Source organism: Lutra lutra, chromosome 3 (assembly GCF_902655055.1).
Source record: "Lutra lutra chromosome 3, mLutLut1.2, whole genome shotgun sequence".
In the NCBI taxonomy this organism is placed as follows: Eukaryota; Metazoa; Chordata; class Mammalia; order Carnivora; family Mustelidae; genus Lutra; species Lutra lutra.
Genome location: NC_062280.1, coordinates 136032208 through 136048580, shown reverse-complemented (window position 1 = coordinate 136048580; position 16373 = coordinate 136032208). Strand labels below are relative to the sequence as shown.

The 16373-nt window shown below is 39.8% G+C and overlaps 1 long non-coding RNA gene across 1 annotated transcript in view; it reads left to right on the top strand.

The window, feature by feature from the left end:
* Window positions 1-15608, top strand: part of LOC125096184 (uncharacterized) — a 41290-nt gene extending 25682 nt beyond the window's left edge. Inside the window, exon 3 of the long non-coding RNA XR_007126096.1 lies at window positions 15437-15608. This is a non-coding gene — a long non-coding RNA (uncharacterized LOC125096184). The remainder of the gene's footprint in view (window positions 1-15436) is intronic.
* The last annotated feature ends 765 nt before the right edge of the window (window positions 15609-16373 follow it).

The window sequence follows — 16373 nt, the reverse complement described above, 5'->3', positions numbered from 1 at the left end:
CTTTTTTCTTTCCATCAAGTAGCTTCTTATCATTCTCCTAGAATGATTGACAAGTGTCTTTCTTATGCCAATCTTGTCATGGTTGTACAATGTGTGGGAAACCTCCCCAAGGTTCTGTCTATGATTACCTTAGTTTTATTTTAAAAAAGCACACAAAAGAAGTAGAAGCTTAGTTATTTAGGCTTAAAATATCCAAAATATTCCTTTCAAATTTCATTTGACACTTCATTTTGGAGCACCACCATTTTCCTTTATGATTTCTCACTACCCAGACCACTATATCTGATTTTTGTCCTCCAATCTAGGCTCAGTAGTAAGCTTACTTGGTAGGCTGATAACTGGTACAAAACTAAATGTAATGCTTTTTATAAATAAATTTCAAGATTATATATCTTCTTGTTGATGAAATTTGCTCTGGCCCTCCAGTTCACTCAGTTTCAATTAAAAAAAAGATATGAAAATACAACTTCTCTTTCTTTCTTCTTCCTTCTCTCTTCTTTTCCTTCCTTCCTTCTTTTCTTTCCTATTTCCATGGAATACCTGTTTTGTCACTTGCTATTCACTAAGTACTCCACCAGTTGTTGCAGAAACAAAGAGTAATAACTCAAGGTTTCTGACCTCAAAGAGCCCAGTATCCAATGAGGGAGAAAAATGTGTTAAACCTTTCTTTACAAGTATCCTTTTCACACTTTGGTTGTTGCTGTGAAGATGAGGAAAAAAATCACATACCAAAAAGACATTCGAGTCAAAGAATACTTATAGAAACATCTGAAGACTTACACTTGAGAGTTGGTGTTTTAATCTATAACTTGCCAATTTTCTTTCTTAAGCCATGTGCTCAGTTTCTTTTCCCCTGGAATTGGAGTACCAATCCCTATGCATTATTGATAGACATGAATTTCAGGACAACTGCCCAATCTTTAAGCTTGGAGCACAAAAAGCTGAGGCTCCAAGCTTAAAGATTCTAGAGCCACAAAGACAGAAGGAAAAATTCCCCCAAAAAGGGCTGCAAGAAACCTTGCTTAATTTCCTTACCTGTCCCTCTGTCAAAATGACACACTGATCAACTGCCCCGAAAGAGAAGCATCCTAGAGAAAACCAGGTCTAATTAGACTGAGCACTTTACTCAATGTGTTAGTTTCTTAATGCGCTATACAAAATTACTATAAGGTGAATGGCTTTAAACAACACAAGTCTATTTCCATATGTTGAGGAGACCAGAAGTCAGAAATCAGTTGCACTTAGCTAATGTCCAGATGTCCTTGGGGCTGGTTCCTTCTGGAGGGTCTAGAGAAGGATCCTTCTCCTTGTCTGTTCCAGCTTCTAGAGTCTGCTGTGTTCCCTGGCTTGTGAACCATTCCTCATATCGCTCTTGCTTCTTGCTTCTGTTGGCATCATCTCTCCTTCGTGCTTCCCTCTTATAAGTGACTACACTGGGCTCCCTGGATCTTCCTGTATCAAAGCCCATATCAATCATATCTGCAAAGCCCCCTTTGTCATATAAGGGAACAGTGACAGGTTCCAAGGACGAGGACATAAATGTTTTTCTGGGGCCCTTATTTAGCCTACCACACTCAGCCAGAAGTCAACTCAACCAAGGGAAAAATTCTGATTCACTCACAGACTGTGGACTGGAAAAAGGGCTGAAAAATGGACATTACCAACATCCATTGCTCATTCTACTAGACTGTTTTTTCATTGCTCAATATGAGAGGTTTTTTTGTTTTGTTTTGTTTTTTTAATTTCTGGGGAAACGGAGACATAGACTCTGGCTATTTGTTTTGCCATCTCCTGCTAAATCATGTTCCTAAGCCTGATGTAGCTTGGTTTACATTCTTATTTCCAACACTGCCTTTGGCACTTGGTGCTGACCAATGTTCTCCCACCTATCCTGTAGGTAATTGATTCCCAGTGGTACTGACATTTAACTTGGGACATTTTTCTTATTTCCTCCCCTTCCTCTTTTTAAAACTTTCTAGGGTTTTCACAAAATGCTGTCATTTAGTGCCACCTACAAATGTCATTTTCGTGAAATTCCTTGAATATTCTTTGAATATTGTAATGAACTCATCTAAGGAGATGACTTCTAATTTTGATCTCCATCACATAATTCTTATGGAATAAATAAATAGCCTTTAGTTTATAATCTATACAAATTTCAGTCAACGTATTAGTTTTTATTTCAACATCTTCAACATTTTTTATCAGGAGAGTCAAAGTCATGCTTTATTTAAGATAACATATGTTCAGGGCGCCTGGGTGGCTCAGTGGGTTAAGCCGCTGCCTTCGGCTCAGGTCATGATCTCAGGGTCCTGGGATCGAGGCCCGCATCGGGCTCTCTGCTCAGCAGGGAGCCTGCTTCCCTCTCTCTCTCTCTCTGCCTGCCTCTCCGTCTACTTGTGATCTCTCTCTGTCAAATAAATAAATAAAATCTTTAAAAAAAAAAAAAGATAACATATGTTCATACCACATTCATATTATCATTTGTACAGAGACAACATTGAGTGATGAAAAAGTATTCATATTTATTAGTGTTTTCTCCCCATCTAGATTATTCGTTCTTGATAGAAACAAACTTTTACTTCTTTTGCATCCTTGATGATAACTAGTGTTGGGTTGGCCGCCTAATTAGCAATCAATTTATTTTTGGTTGATTGACCAGTCTTTCCCTGAAAGTCACATTAGGCTATATGACTTCATTCCTTTCTACAAATTTGGATAGGTCTCATTTTAAACAAATTGTATATATGGAAACTTGAATTTATTTTTAAAAAGAAAAATAAGAGAGTGATGATTTAATTTCAAATGGGATGTAAGATTCTTATTAATTAGAACCACCCACCATAAAATTTAAATTTGAAAATTTAAAATTAAAATTTAAAATAAATTATTAAATATGTAAAATTGCACAGAAATATATCCCTGGCAAAAGTAAAATGTGGGGCATCTGGTTGGCTCAGTGGGTTAAGCCTCTACCTTCGGCTCAGGTCATGATCTCAGGGTCCTGGGATCGAGTCCCGCATCAGGCTCTCTGCTCAGCAGGGAGCCTGCTTCCCCCCTCTCTCTCTGCCTGCCTCTCTGCCTCCTTGTGATTTCTCTCTCTGTTAAATAAAAAAAATTTAAAAAAATCTTTAAAAAAAAGTAAAATGTGGTTGCACCCTGATTGATTGATGTTTTTTTCATCTTCAGCTCACCACTGATCTTTAAAAATATCTATGTGCTGCCTTATGACTTCATTAGTTTACCACCCCACCTTTGATTCTGGTTTATATATCACCATACTTCTCAGGTTTACCTTATTTAAAACTTCCATCTTATTTCATTTTTCTTTTACTTTTTAGTCCTTTGTTACACATACATAAAAGCACATGGGTCACAGTGAACAGCCAACCAGATTTTCATGAAGAACACCCCCTCTGTAATCTGGCACAGGTGCAGAAAAAGGACATCACCGGATCCCCGATGCCCCACCCCTCCTCTTCAGGGTTTTCCCCCTCTCCACTTCCCACACCACAGGGTAGTTTTGCTTGCTGTTGAACTCATTTTATTTTAAAATTTGCTTGCTTACTAGTGGCCAATCTAACAAAGATTCAGATTCTACCTATCCCACTCCCACCAAATATATATGTATTCATATTCCTGGGATATATTTTCTTTCCTCCTTTTAAAAGATGAATTTAATGATAGAGTTCATTATCTCAAGAATGTCATGTTCGTCATTAAATCCATCTTTCTGTGACTTGCTAATAGGCCTCCCATGTTTCTTTTCTCTCCAGTCCTTTCATAAAAGTTCTTATAACCCTTCTGCTCACACATTCCTTCCAGGGACTACTGTCCTTTCCTGTCCCTTACAGTTCCCAGGCTTGCTCCAGTCTGAATCTACCTTCTTTCATATTCTCAAAGAGAGATCATTTTATAGCTTTCAAGATGAAACCCTCTGTCTTCCTTTGTGAGTCCGCTGTACAGCTGTACTTTTTCTTTCTTTAAAAAAAAAAAAATCCCATATGTATTAATTATAGAGTGTTGCTTAAATTTCTAAAGATTCCTGGGGCACTTACAAGCATTTATTAATTCTTGTTTCACTTGCCTGATTAGTTTTATTCTTAAAATTTTAAATCTGGAAATTAGGCTTTATGCTGCTTTGGGCTATGTCCTCATCATTTCTTACTATGCCAAATTCAAGTGGTCATGGGGGCCTTCTTTTATGCAGGTCTCATCCTCATTCACGTCCCTCCCCTTTGCTGAGAGGCAGATCAAGACTTTGGCTGGGGCTCTATTCTCTGCTTCTAACATCAATGTTTCTCTCTCTGGCTAAAGAATCATGTGGAAGATGGATATACCATGTGCTTGTTTCCCAGAAGAAGAATAGAATAACTCTCCCCAAGGAAATATTTTGAGCACTTTAAAGAATTTGAAGAATTGAAAACACTAAGTACATCTCACAGTCTTGATACATTTGAACTCTAGGGACTCAGAATGTTATAGAGGATAAAGCTCTTGACTTGAAGACAGGAAACCTGTTCTTATCTTGGGGAGGCAGCTAACCATCTATAGGGAGGCCATCTCGTGGCATTGTCTTTCTCTGCAACATCGTGCTACAGGAATCCTTGGTAGATAGTAGAAGGCAAGTTACCTAGTCCTCCTGGGACACAAAAGAATCTATAAGGGTGCATATCTTCATGATCCCAAATGCAAGAGAAATTACTCAAAACCTTGTGTTATAAAGATACATAGAGGCTTCACTGAAAAAAGCATTATCTAAGAACCTGGGTTTAAAAATGGTGTAAGCACTGAGCAAGAATATCTTCAGATTATGAAGAATCTGGAATTTATGAAGAAGATCTTTAGGTTCCTTTCATTTCTGGAATTTTTGGTTGCCTCAGTCATCCTCTTTTCCTGTCCCCTGCCCTCCATGGAATTCTCTATAAATTATGCAATCCCCACCCAGGGTTTCTGGGCTTTCTACTCATTTAGATTTCCTAATGAAAATAAATAATTCTTCTTATTCAGTAAGAAAAGTAATAAAAAAAAACCAGAGGACAAAGTCTTCTGAGCAGAAAGTTTTCCCACTGACCCTCTGCTGATGCTCCATGCAGCTTGGCTTTACTAGAACTTGGATGCTGGAAAGAGAACTGACTTAAAGCTCAGAGCTGAGTCTTTTCAGTCCTGTGGTTTGCACTAATTGTGTGGATGGTGGACACGCCATTTCATCTCACAGGCTTCCATCCCTGAACAAAGAGTTACTGTCTTGCTTCTTATACACGTAGAGCCAGCCTAGAATCAGCTTTGGGGTGAGCTCTTGTTATTGCAGACCAGGAGACACTGAGGGCTCTTGGTTGGCCCAAAGAACCTTCCAACCAGAGCAGCATTTTTCCTAGGAGGAGATCAGACTGGGGTGAGGGGCAGGAGCCCACAAGGAAAACACTCAAGGAAGAACCAGACAGAAAGAATAGCACTCTTGGACCAGGTGACTGGAACCAGGTGAGTCAGCTGCACTCTCTTCCCATTCCCATCTCAGACACACGGGGACATCAAAAGGGATGGAGGGATGACAGAATGTCCCTGGCGATTGTGGTGGCACCTGGAAAACCACTATGGGATCTTATTATTATCAGCAAGGGGTTGATCATGGAGAAAGGGAAGCAGGAACAAAGAAGAGTAGGTCAGAAGACTACTGGAAAGAAGTTTGAAGATGATCATGAATGAAAATTTGTGAATTTTGGTGTAAAATGAATTAAATGACGCCACATCATTTATCTGTCTTTGCCATTTGGCCTCGTGAAAAGTTGATCTAAGAATGAAAATCCAAGGAATGAAACTCAGCAGGCAGCCTCCCCGTGAACGTTTCCTGTCTCAGCGTCCTGAATGCAAGGTTTTGGAGCCCTGCTGAAAAGGGACTGTGGATGGAGGTCAGCTGCAAGCAAGTAGGCGGCCTTTTCCCATACCTAAAAGTGCTTGCATTGTCATGGAAAAAGGAAATTTACAATTACAACTGCAAGGAATTAACTTGCATGAATAATGAGTGATTGGAGTGCAGGGAGCCAAAAGAAGGTTAAGCTTTCTTACTGACATGCACTCCTGCATGATGGGGAAGAAAACACCTGAGAAGTGGACAATATTTCCCTAACAGCTGTCAGGGGCTGACCATGGACTCCTTCCACCAAATGGCAGGATGAGCGGTGAGGTTCTTCCTCGGGCTTGGAAGCATTTTGGTCAAAGGAATGGAAGGGCTGAGCTTGTTTCGTTGACTCCCACAGGAAGTGGTGGGCTGAGAGCACAGCTACAGGCTTTCCTGTGCAGCATAAATTGCCCCAATTTGCGCAAAACATTCTTATCTGATGAAGAACTGGAAGTGTGACTGTGTGCTAAAATGTTGGAAATCAGACTGGGTCTCTGCTTCCCTGTTCCCTCATTTTTCTTTCTCCACTGTCCCTTCTTTGTCTTTGGCAATCACACGGGGCTCTTCGTTCTTTTCTAGCTTCTCACATGGTTTTGATTAGGAAGGACAAATGTAACAGAGAACAGAAATGCTCCTAGTTTTTCTTTTTCTCATCTTCTTTCAGATGAACGTGCTTAGTTGTTGATCTTGTAGGTCTGGATACACACACACACACACACACACACACACACACATTTCGACCTAAAAGTGTCTCTTTTTATCCTATCCTCTTCGAAAAGCTTGAAAAGAGAAGCACTAATATGAAACAACCAAGCTACTCTTGGCTAAAAACTATTTATAAACTGAACTGGCAATCAGACATTTTGATTTTCAGTCCTGGCTCAGCAGCTAGCTAGCTGGGTGGCCTCGGAGAACTGAACTGAAGCTCCTGGTGTGAATTTTCTCCTCTCTAAAGATGACAAAGTTGGATTCAGTACTCTCCCAGGTACCTCCCAGGAGATTGTATCATTGTCTGTGTAAAGGTGCATTTGTATCAACTTCATGGGATGAGCCAAAATGGGACTTTTTACCGGTACAAGAAAATGAAGGGGGGCAAAATCCAAGTCTTTTATTGATTTCCTTAACGAAATTAAAAAATAACCAAAAAAATAAAGTTTATTACAATTCATCAACACTATTTTATTAATGGCTCACACATAGCAGGAGCCCAGATTATGAGCTATGCACAGTCCCAGACACCTAGAAAGCATAAAATAAATGTTCCCCAGAGGACATGCTGCTCTAGGTACGGACAGGGTGGCCTAAAGGGACAAGGGCCCGGAATTTATAAAACTGAGACTCAAGTCTCTGCCCCACCACTTGCTGTTCTATGATTTAGAACTAGCCCTGATCTTTTCTGAGCCTCAACTTCCCCAACTGCAAAATGGGACGAGTATGGGTACTTCAAATTGTGGGGACAGAAACAAATGACGTCATATATGTGAAAATGATTAACAAGGTATGGAAGGCTTGAAAATACACTTGTGCATAATCCAAGTTAGGTTACATAGGCCTTAGCCAGTAAATTAAGGAAGTCAGTCTTTAGGATCTATAAAGAGCCTTTCAGCTTGGAGCAACTCTTAGCCTGTGACATCGCGTCTGCCCCCAGGGTGCCGTTGTGCCTGGCCCCAGGCAACTTGCAACAGTACCTGCTGTGTCTGGAAATTTGGAGAAAGAGGCTGGAAGCTTCCCGTAACTTCATTCCTGGCCCCACAGTGCACAACACCGCCCTTCTTCAAAGACGTAGCCGGCCTATCGGCTCTCTTGCTAACCTTTAACTGCTCCCAAGACATTCCACCCCAAGACTTCTTGTGCTGTTACCGTCAAAAACACTCTGGTCCCCAAAGGCAAGACGCTTGCCCTTTTATCAATGTTGATGCTCGTAATCTACAGGAGAAGGGGAAAAACACAGGTAGTAATTAGGGAAAGAAGTCAAGTTCTGTCCTTTTTCCCTGAAATTGTGTATTTCTTGCTTTCGTGTTAGCTTTTATTGAAAATGAGCAAATTGCTGGTTAGAGTATCCTAAATTCGCAGTGGAGAAATGACGGCTTGAAGAGTCACCTGAAAATCTGCATTACATATTGTGAAAGTGGGTTTAGTGTTGTGAAGTGGAGGGGAAGTGTCTTTACCAGAAGGATGCAGGCTCGCAGCACTCCCACCTTCGGGAGACCCAGCTGCACCTGTCGTGGGATCCCACCCCTCCAGGAGCCCCGCTGTGGGTTGCATCAGAGAGCACCAGGGAGTGAGGGTTCCCACTTGCTCTTGAAGAGCAGGTGTGGATGGGGGCAGCTCTTCAGACTTTAAGAAATAAAGAATAAAAGAGCAGAGGAATTGATCAAGGAACAAAAACCTCAGTTTACGATGAAAACATCTTTCGAGGTTTGTGATAGTCATTTTTATATTTTGGGATCCGTTTTTACTCATTGTTCTCTCTTGCTTATCCCCAGATGACTGTCACGCTGATTACTCATCAGCCATGCGTCTGTGTATCACCGACCAGTATAGTAAGGGGTGTCTCCGCTGTTTGTAGACGTGATGATTATACAATGAAAGGGCACATTCCTCTTCCATTCTGCAGAATGGCAGCTACCCCCGGGAATGGAGACCGCTCTGAAGCAGCATTTTACTTTTGGCTCTACAAAGGCTTTCTTTGACAGGGGAGTGTGGAGTGGGTTGAGGAAGGGAAAACGGAGAATAAAGGAAGGATATTTCCAGAGTTGAACTTGAACAAAAGTTAACGCTGACAGCAGAGTTAGCTGCTGGTCAGAACTCAGAAATGCAGCCGGGCATGGCATGACTGGAGGCTAGTGGCCAGTCCTCTCTGCGGGCAAGGACGATGTCTCCTCCAACCCACAAGGGTGGGATGGATTTTGAAAAATTCCAGAGAGCAGAACTGATCTTTGGATTTGCTAGTCTTTTGTTTAAAGGCTTGGGAAGAATTTTGGTAGGGAAGAGATGGGGTTCTAATAGCACCAGAGGGGGCTTTTTACTGCCCCTCTTCTTGCTGGTGCTCAGAGATACCTGGCCTCCAGAGACACCTGCTAACTCGCCCCCTCCCCTTGCTTCGACCCCGAAGGTTAGCTTAAGAAGCCAAACCTCCTCAATCTGGAGGTGGGACTGAAACGAGGCCACCAGTGCCTTTGCCTGTGACCTACTTGTACCCTCTATCTTCAGAGATGAGAAGCTGATAAGCCTCCCACACCCAGTGGCCGAGGATTCACCAGTCTGTCATTTTGGCCGGGAGGCAGGACAGCTTCTGGCAAACCTAATAAGCAGATTTCCTCGGTGATAGGAAAATTCTTGCTTAATGTATGCAGCTCTATTTCCGTGGTTAAAACGTGCAACCTAGAGAAGATAGCAGAAGTCACTTGACCTGGTGTGAACTATAAACGAAAGTTGTCTTCTTTTTTTTTTCTTAGCCCCCGCTTTTTTAACCTTCCATTTTCTTAAGGGAGATAGGGGAGGTGGGCTTTATCTTTCTTTTTCTTTTTTTAAAGATTTTATTTATTTGACAGACAGCAATCACAAGTAGGCAGAGAAGCAGCAGAGAGCAAGGAGGAAGCAGGCTCCCCACTGAGCAGGGACCCTGATGCGGGGCTCAATCCCAGGACCCTGGGATCATGACCTGAGCCGAAGGCAGAGGCTTTAACCCACTGAGCCACCCAGGCGCCTGGGCTTTATCTTTAATAAACCAGGTCCCTGTAAGAGAACTTGGGTTGGAATTATGAAACTGGCATAATATGAAACCTCCTTGGTAGAGCAGCCACCATTAACATCATGCATAGCATTTGGGTCCATTTTAATCGCTTGATTTACAGGGAAGGCTTCTCCTGTTACTGTCAGTCCAATGACCTCTATGCATGTGGCCAGTAACAGAGCAAGGATGTTGTAAGACTACCAGAAGGCAGAGGTCAATAAATGGTACCTAAGCAAAATGTGGAGTTACTTCTGTGCATAACTCCCAACAACAACTAGTTTGCATTCCAGCGTCTCCTCCCCAGAAATCCCAGATCTCCAAGTGAGAGAAAAACCCAAGTGTCAGGCTAAGCACCACAAAGATTGAGTCCCCATCTGCTCTTCCCCTTCCCAGGTACAAAGCAGGGATTCCCGGCCTAACAGGTATGCGGTCTCCCCAGCTGCGGTGGTACTAACGCAAGGGAATACATTCAGAAGGGATTGTAAAAGTTTAAGATGTACCATGTCAGAAGTCCTCGGGAGCATATTTTTGAGGTTTACGACAAAAAGGATATAATCTCAAAAGATCTCTTTTCTTGTAATAGTCCAAGTAAACAAATGTCGTAGGCATTTTTACAATTTAGCAGATCTGCATTTCATCAGTTTGTTGGGAAATTAGACAATATACCTATTAAAACTCATTAAAAGTTGGAAACTCTTAATTCAGGCTTTTATTTATAACCCAAGTTCAGGGAGCTGGCACCAATCCTTTAGAGAGACAGAGCATGACTCTGAGTCAAAACCAAATTGATTCCAGCTTTCTCAATTTGTGAACTTCCTTTGTGTTTTCTTTTGCTTCTGCAGCTGCGTGCCGCGGTCCTGCTCCATTATTGGGCTGCTGGGTCCACGCAAACCCTTCTAGCCCTGGATGGAGCTGAGGGGGTGGAGCGGGGGGAATGGCATCCAGCAGTCCGAAGTCAGAATGGGAGTGACTTGGGTCAGACCCTCAAGTCAGCAACAAAAGTTAACATGCAACCAAAATAGTAGCACATTGTTACCAGTGGGGATGGGGACAGGGATGAAGACACCAAAGGCCATTTTATTAGCCCATCACCTTAATGATGACTTTTTGCAATGGGCTTTTGCTGATTGACTTTTTGCAAATCAGCTCCTGGAAACTTCACTTTGATTCTCTTTAGAAAAAGGAGCAAAAACCACAAAACATGAGAAATGCTTTAGACTTTATAACGCGAAAATCTAGAACATACCTACTGACTCTACTCCTTACTGTGTAGATATGATTTTGACAAATGACTTCAATTTTTTTTTTAAAGATTTTATTTATTTATTTGACAGACAGAGATCACAAGTAGGTAGAGAGGCAGGCAGAGAGAGAGGAAGGGAAGCAGGCTCCCTGCTGAGCAGAGAGCCCGATGCGGGACTCGATCCCAGGACCCTGAGATCATGACCTGAGCCGAAGGCAGCGGCTTAACCCACTGAGCCACCCAGGCGCCCCATGACTTCAATTTTTGAAGACCAAACATCAGCTTCTTCATATGTAAGAGGGATGCAATAATATCCTATTACATATTTGAGGGTGTTGGCTTGAGGATTCAAAACATTATTAAATGCCTCATGTAGAGCTTCGTACATAGCACATCCCAAATAAAGAGAAGTCATAGTTGTTATTTTGTCAAATGCATTTTCAGTATCAAGTGAGATGGTCCCATGGGAGTTTATCCTTCATTCTGCTAATGTGATGTATTTACATTGATTAACTTCTGTACATTGAATCATCCTTGCATTCCAAGAGTAAATCCCACTTGGCCATGGCATATAATCTTTTTTATATACTACCATTGAATTCAGTTTTCTAGTATTTTGTTGAGTATTTCTGCATTAATATTCATAAGCGACTGTGGTTTGTAGTTTTATTTTCTTGTAGCATCTTAGCTGGGTTTTCTATCAGGGTAGTTGTGGCTATATGGCATGAGTTAGGATGTTCTCGGCTTTAATTTTTTGGAAGAGATGAAAATTTGTGTTAACTTTAAGTGTCGGCAGAATTCTTCAGTGAAAGCACCTAGCCCATGACATTTTTTTTTGTTGGGGCTTTGACTATTGAGTGATCTCCTTACTAGCTGTAAGTCTATTCATATTTTATATTTATCCATGATTCAGTTTTGTACATTTCTGGGAATTTGTCCATTTTGTTTAGATTATCTAATCTAAACATACAGATGTTCTTAACATTCTCTTTGATTTCTAATGTAGTTATTGGAGTTTTCTCTCTCTTTCGTGGTCTAGCTACAGGGTTGTCAATTGTGTTGGTTGTTACAAAGAACCAACTCTAGGGGCACCTGGGTGGCTCAGTTGGTTGGGCATCTGGCTCTTGATTTGGCTCAGGTCATGATCTCGGGGTCATGGGATCTTGAGCCCCAGGACACTCTCTGTGCTCCTGCATGGAATCTGTTTGTTTCTCTCCCTCCCTCAGTTTGTGCATGTGCTCGCTCTTTCTCTCCAAATAAACAAATAAATAAAATTTTGGAAAAAAAAAACAATTTTGGTTTTGTTGTTTTTCCTATATTGTTTTTCTCATCTCTGTCTTGTTCTGCTCTGATTTTTCTTATTTCCTTCCTTTTGTTAGCTTGGGGTTTAGTTTGCTTTTCTTTTTCTAGTTCCTCAAAGAGTTCGTTTAGGTTATTGATCTGAGATCTTTTTCCTTTTTTTTTTTTTTTAACATAAGCATATAAGCTACAAATTTCCTCCTTAGCACTGCTTTTCTGCATCCCATCAGTTTTTGTATCTTGTGTTCTGTTTTCCTTCTCATTTGTCTCAAGGTATTTTCTTTTTCTTTTTTCTCCATTTTATTTTATTTTATTTATTTTCAGTGTTCCAAAATTCACTGTTTATGCATCACACCCAGTGCTCCATGCAATATGTGCCCTCCTTAATACCCACCACCAGGCTCACCCTCACCCCTCTCCCCTCCAAAACCCTCAGTTTGTTTCTCAGAGTCCACAGTCTCTCATGGTTTGTCTCCCCCTCCGATTTCCCCCAACTCACTTCTAAATCTCCTGTGATTTATCTTCTTTGATTCATCTGTTACTCAAGAGTACATTGTTTAATTTTCATATATTTGTGAGTTTTCTAGTTTTCATTCTATTATTGATTTCTGGCTTCATTCCATTGTGGTCAGAAAAGAAATTTCATATGATTTTAGTCTTTTAAAATGTATTAAGATTTATCCTGTGGTCTTACACAGAGTCTATTCTGGAGAATGTTTCATGTGCATTTGAGAAAACTGTGTGTTCCACTGTTATTGGGTAGAGTGTTCTATGTATGTCTTGTTAAGTCCAGTTGGTTTGTAGTACTGTTCAAGTCCACTGTTTCCTTATTGATCTTCTGTCTGGTTGTTGTAGGCATTTTTGAAAGTCTCCTACTGTTATCTTAAGCTACTTCTTCCCTTAAATTCTATGAATGTTGCTTGATACATTTTGGAGCTCTGATATTTTGTATATCACATATGTTCATAATTTTTATATCTTCTTGGTGAATTAACTCTTTTATCAATATGTATTCTTGTCTCTTGTGCTCATTTTTTTACCTAAAGTCTATTTGGTTTATACTAGCCATTCCAGCACTCTTCTAGTTACTAATTGCATGAAATATCTTTTTCATCATTTAACTCCCAACCTAATTCTGACTTCAGAGCTAAAGTAAGTCTCATGTTGACAGACTATAGTTCAGTTTTTAAAAATCTATTCTGCCAACCAATGTCTTTTGATTGGAGAGTTTAGTCCATTCACATATGAAATAATTACTGATAAGTTAGGACTTACTTTTGCCATTTTTTGCTGTTTTCTATAAGTCTTATATCATTTTCTGTCCCTTATTTCCTCCATTACTGTCTCTTCCTGTGTTTCATTTTTGTAGAGAAACATTTTGGTTCCCTTTTCATTTCCTTTTTTGGATATTCTATATATATTTTCTTTGTTGTTATTATGATGATTACATATAACACTTTTAAAGTTATAACAATCTAATTCGAACGGATTCCAACTTAAATTCAATCACATAAAACCCTACTCCTATAACAATTCCACCCCCTTATGCTATTAATGTCACAAATTATATCTGTATACACTATATACCCAATTATATAGATTTACAATTACACTGTATGCATTTGTCCCATAAATCTTGAAGTGAAGTTAAAGTGGAGTTAAATCCAAAATTATTATAACACTGGCTTTTATATTTTCTTATATATATATTTTATCCAGAGGTCATTGTATGTTCATCTGTGTTTGAGTTATCTTACTCTCGAAGATTCTTTCATTTCTATTTGAAGGTGTGATGTTATGATTTATAATAAAAAACACATATTTGGTTTTCACTCATTCCTGGCACAAAGCTCCCCAAACCAATGGAATTTCTTAAGTGATAAAGTTGTCTTTCGTTGTGTTAATGTGACGATTTTTGGAAAGTCCTTATATAACCCAAAGATGGGAACTGGTAGCCAGGAAAGCCAATCATACGATTAAAGGATCTGAATTTTCAGTCTCATCCTTTGACCTTATGAGAGGGAAAGGGCCTGAAAGTTGAATAAATGGCCAATGATTTCATCAATCATGCCTATGTAATGAAGCATCCATAAAAGCCTCAAGGATGAATTCAGAGAATTTCTGGGTTGGTGACCATGGGAAGGTACTCAGAGACGATGGAAGCTTTGTGCCCTTGACCATGTCCTATGCATCTCTTCTATCTGCATATTCTTGAGTTTTCCCTTTTACAATAAACCAGTACTCTAGAAAGTAAAATGTGTCTCTAGGTTCTATGAGCTATGCCAGTAACTTAATGAAACCCAAGCAGGGATCATGGGAACATCTGATCACTCAGAAGCATAGGTGACAAACTGGACTTGGGATTGACATCTAAGTGGGAAAGTTGGGAGTAGTCTTATAGGATGGAACATTTAACCTCTTGTACCTGACATGATCTTCAGGTAGATAGTGTCAGAACTAAGTTAATTATGTGGTGGTATTGGAAAAACCTTCATCTGCGAAAGCCTTCCTTTAACATTCATTATAGAGCAAGTTTAGTAGTAATGAACTCTCTCAGCTTTTGCTTTTTTCTGGAAATGTCTTAATTTCTCTATCAGAATTCTGTTTTCTTTTTCCTTTCAATACTTACAAAACATATCATCCCACTGTCTTCTGTTTTCCAAGAGTGCTGCTGAGAAATTAGGGAATCATATTATCAAGGATCACCTGTACATGATGATCTGCTTCACTCTTGTTGATTTCAGGGTTCCTTTTGATGTTGGCTTTTGATGGTTTGATTATGTGTCCTAACGTATATCTCTTTTGGTTATCCTACTTGAAGTTCATTGAGCTTCTTGGATTTGTATATTCACGTATTTCATGAAATCCAGGGGTTTTCAGCTATTATTTCTTCAGATAAACTCTCTACCACTTTCTTTCTTCTTCTGGGATTCCCATAACTTGCATACAGGTTTCTTTTTTTTTTTTTTTTCCCTTGTTCATTGCACTTCACTTTATTTTGCTTCACAGACACTGCAATTTTTACAAATTGAAGGTTTGTGGCACCTTTTTTCCAAAAGCATTTGGTCACTTCATGTCTCTGTCACATTTTGGTAATTATCACACTTTTGGTAATTCAAACTTTTGCGTTATTACTGTATTTGTTATGGTGATCTATGATCAGTGGTATTACTATTTGTGAGTTTTAAGGAGCCACAAAACCACACTTTCATAAGTTAGAAAACTTAACTGATGCATACTGTATTTATTCTTACTACAGATTTGGAGGAAATAACAAGAAAACTGGAATTAGGAGTGGACCCTCAAGACATGACTGAATTGCTGGAATCTCATGATAAAATGTTAACAGATGAGGAGTTGATTCTTATGGATGAGCAAAAAAAAAAAAATGGTTTATTGATGTTGAAACTTCTCCTGGTGAAGATGCTGTGAAGATTGTTGAAACGACAACAAAGGATTTAGACTATTACATAAAATTAATTGGTAAAAACAGTGGCAGGTTTTGAGTGGATTGACTCCAAGTGTGAAAGATGTTCTTTTCTTTCTTTTTTTTTTATATTTTATTTACTTTTTTGTCAGAGAGAGAGCACACAAGCAGGGAGCGGCAGGCAGAGGGAGAAGCAGGCTCCCCACTGAGCAAAGAACCTGATGGGGGACTTGATCCCAGGACACTAGGATCATGACCTAAGGCAAAGGCTATGTTTAACTGACTGAGCCGCCCAGGAAACCCTGAAAGAAGTTCTAATGTGAGTAAAATGTTAGTCAATTGATGTGGCATACTTCAGTGTTGTCTTATTTTAAGAGGTTTCCACAGTTAGCCTGACTTCACCACCCTGATCAGTCAGCAACCATTAACATCAAAGTAAGATTACTACTTACTACAAGCTCAGATGATGGTTAGCATTTAGTAATAAAGTATTTTTTAACTCAGGAATATATATTGTTTTTCTAGACATAATGTTATTGCACATTTAATAGGCTACAGTGTAGTATACATGTAACTTTCATATACAATGGGAAAACAAAACATTCATTTGGCTCACTTTATTGAAATATTCACTTTCTTGCAGCAGTCTGAGGCTGAACCTACACTGCCAGTATTGGTTCTTTTGATGGTATCCTTTAAGTTTCTTAGATTCAGTTCACTTTCTTTATCCTTTCTCTTCTGCTCCCTAGACTTGAGAATTTCAGATGTC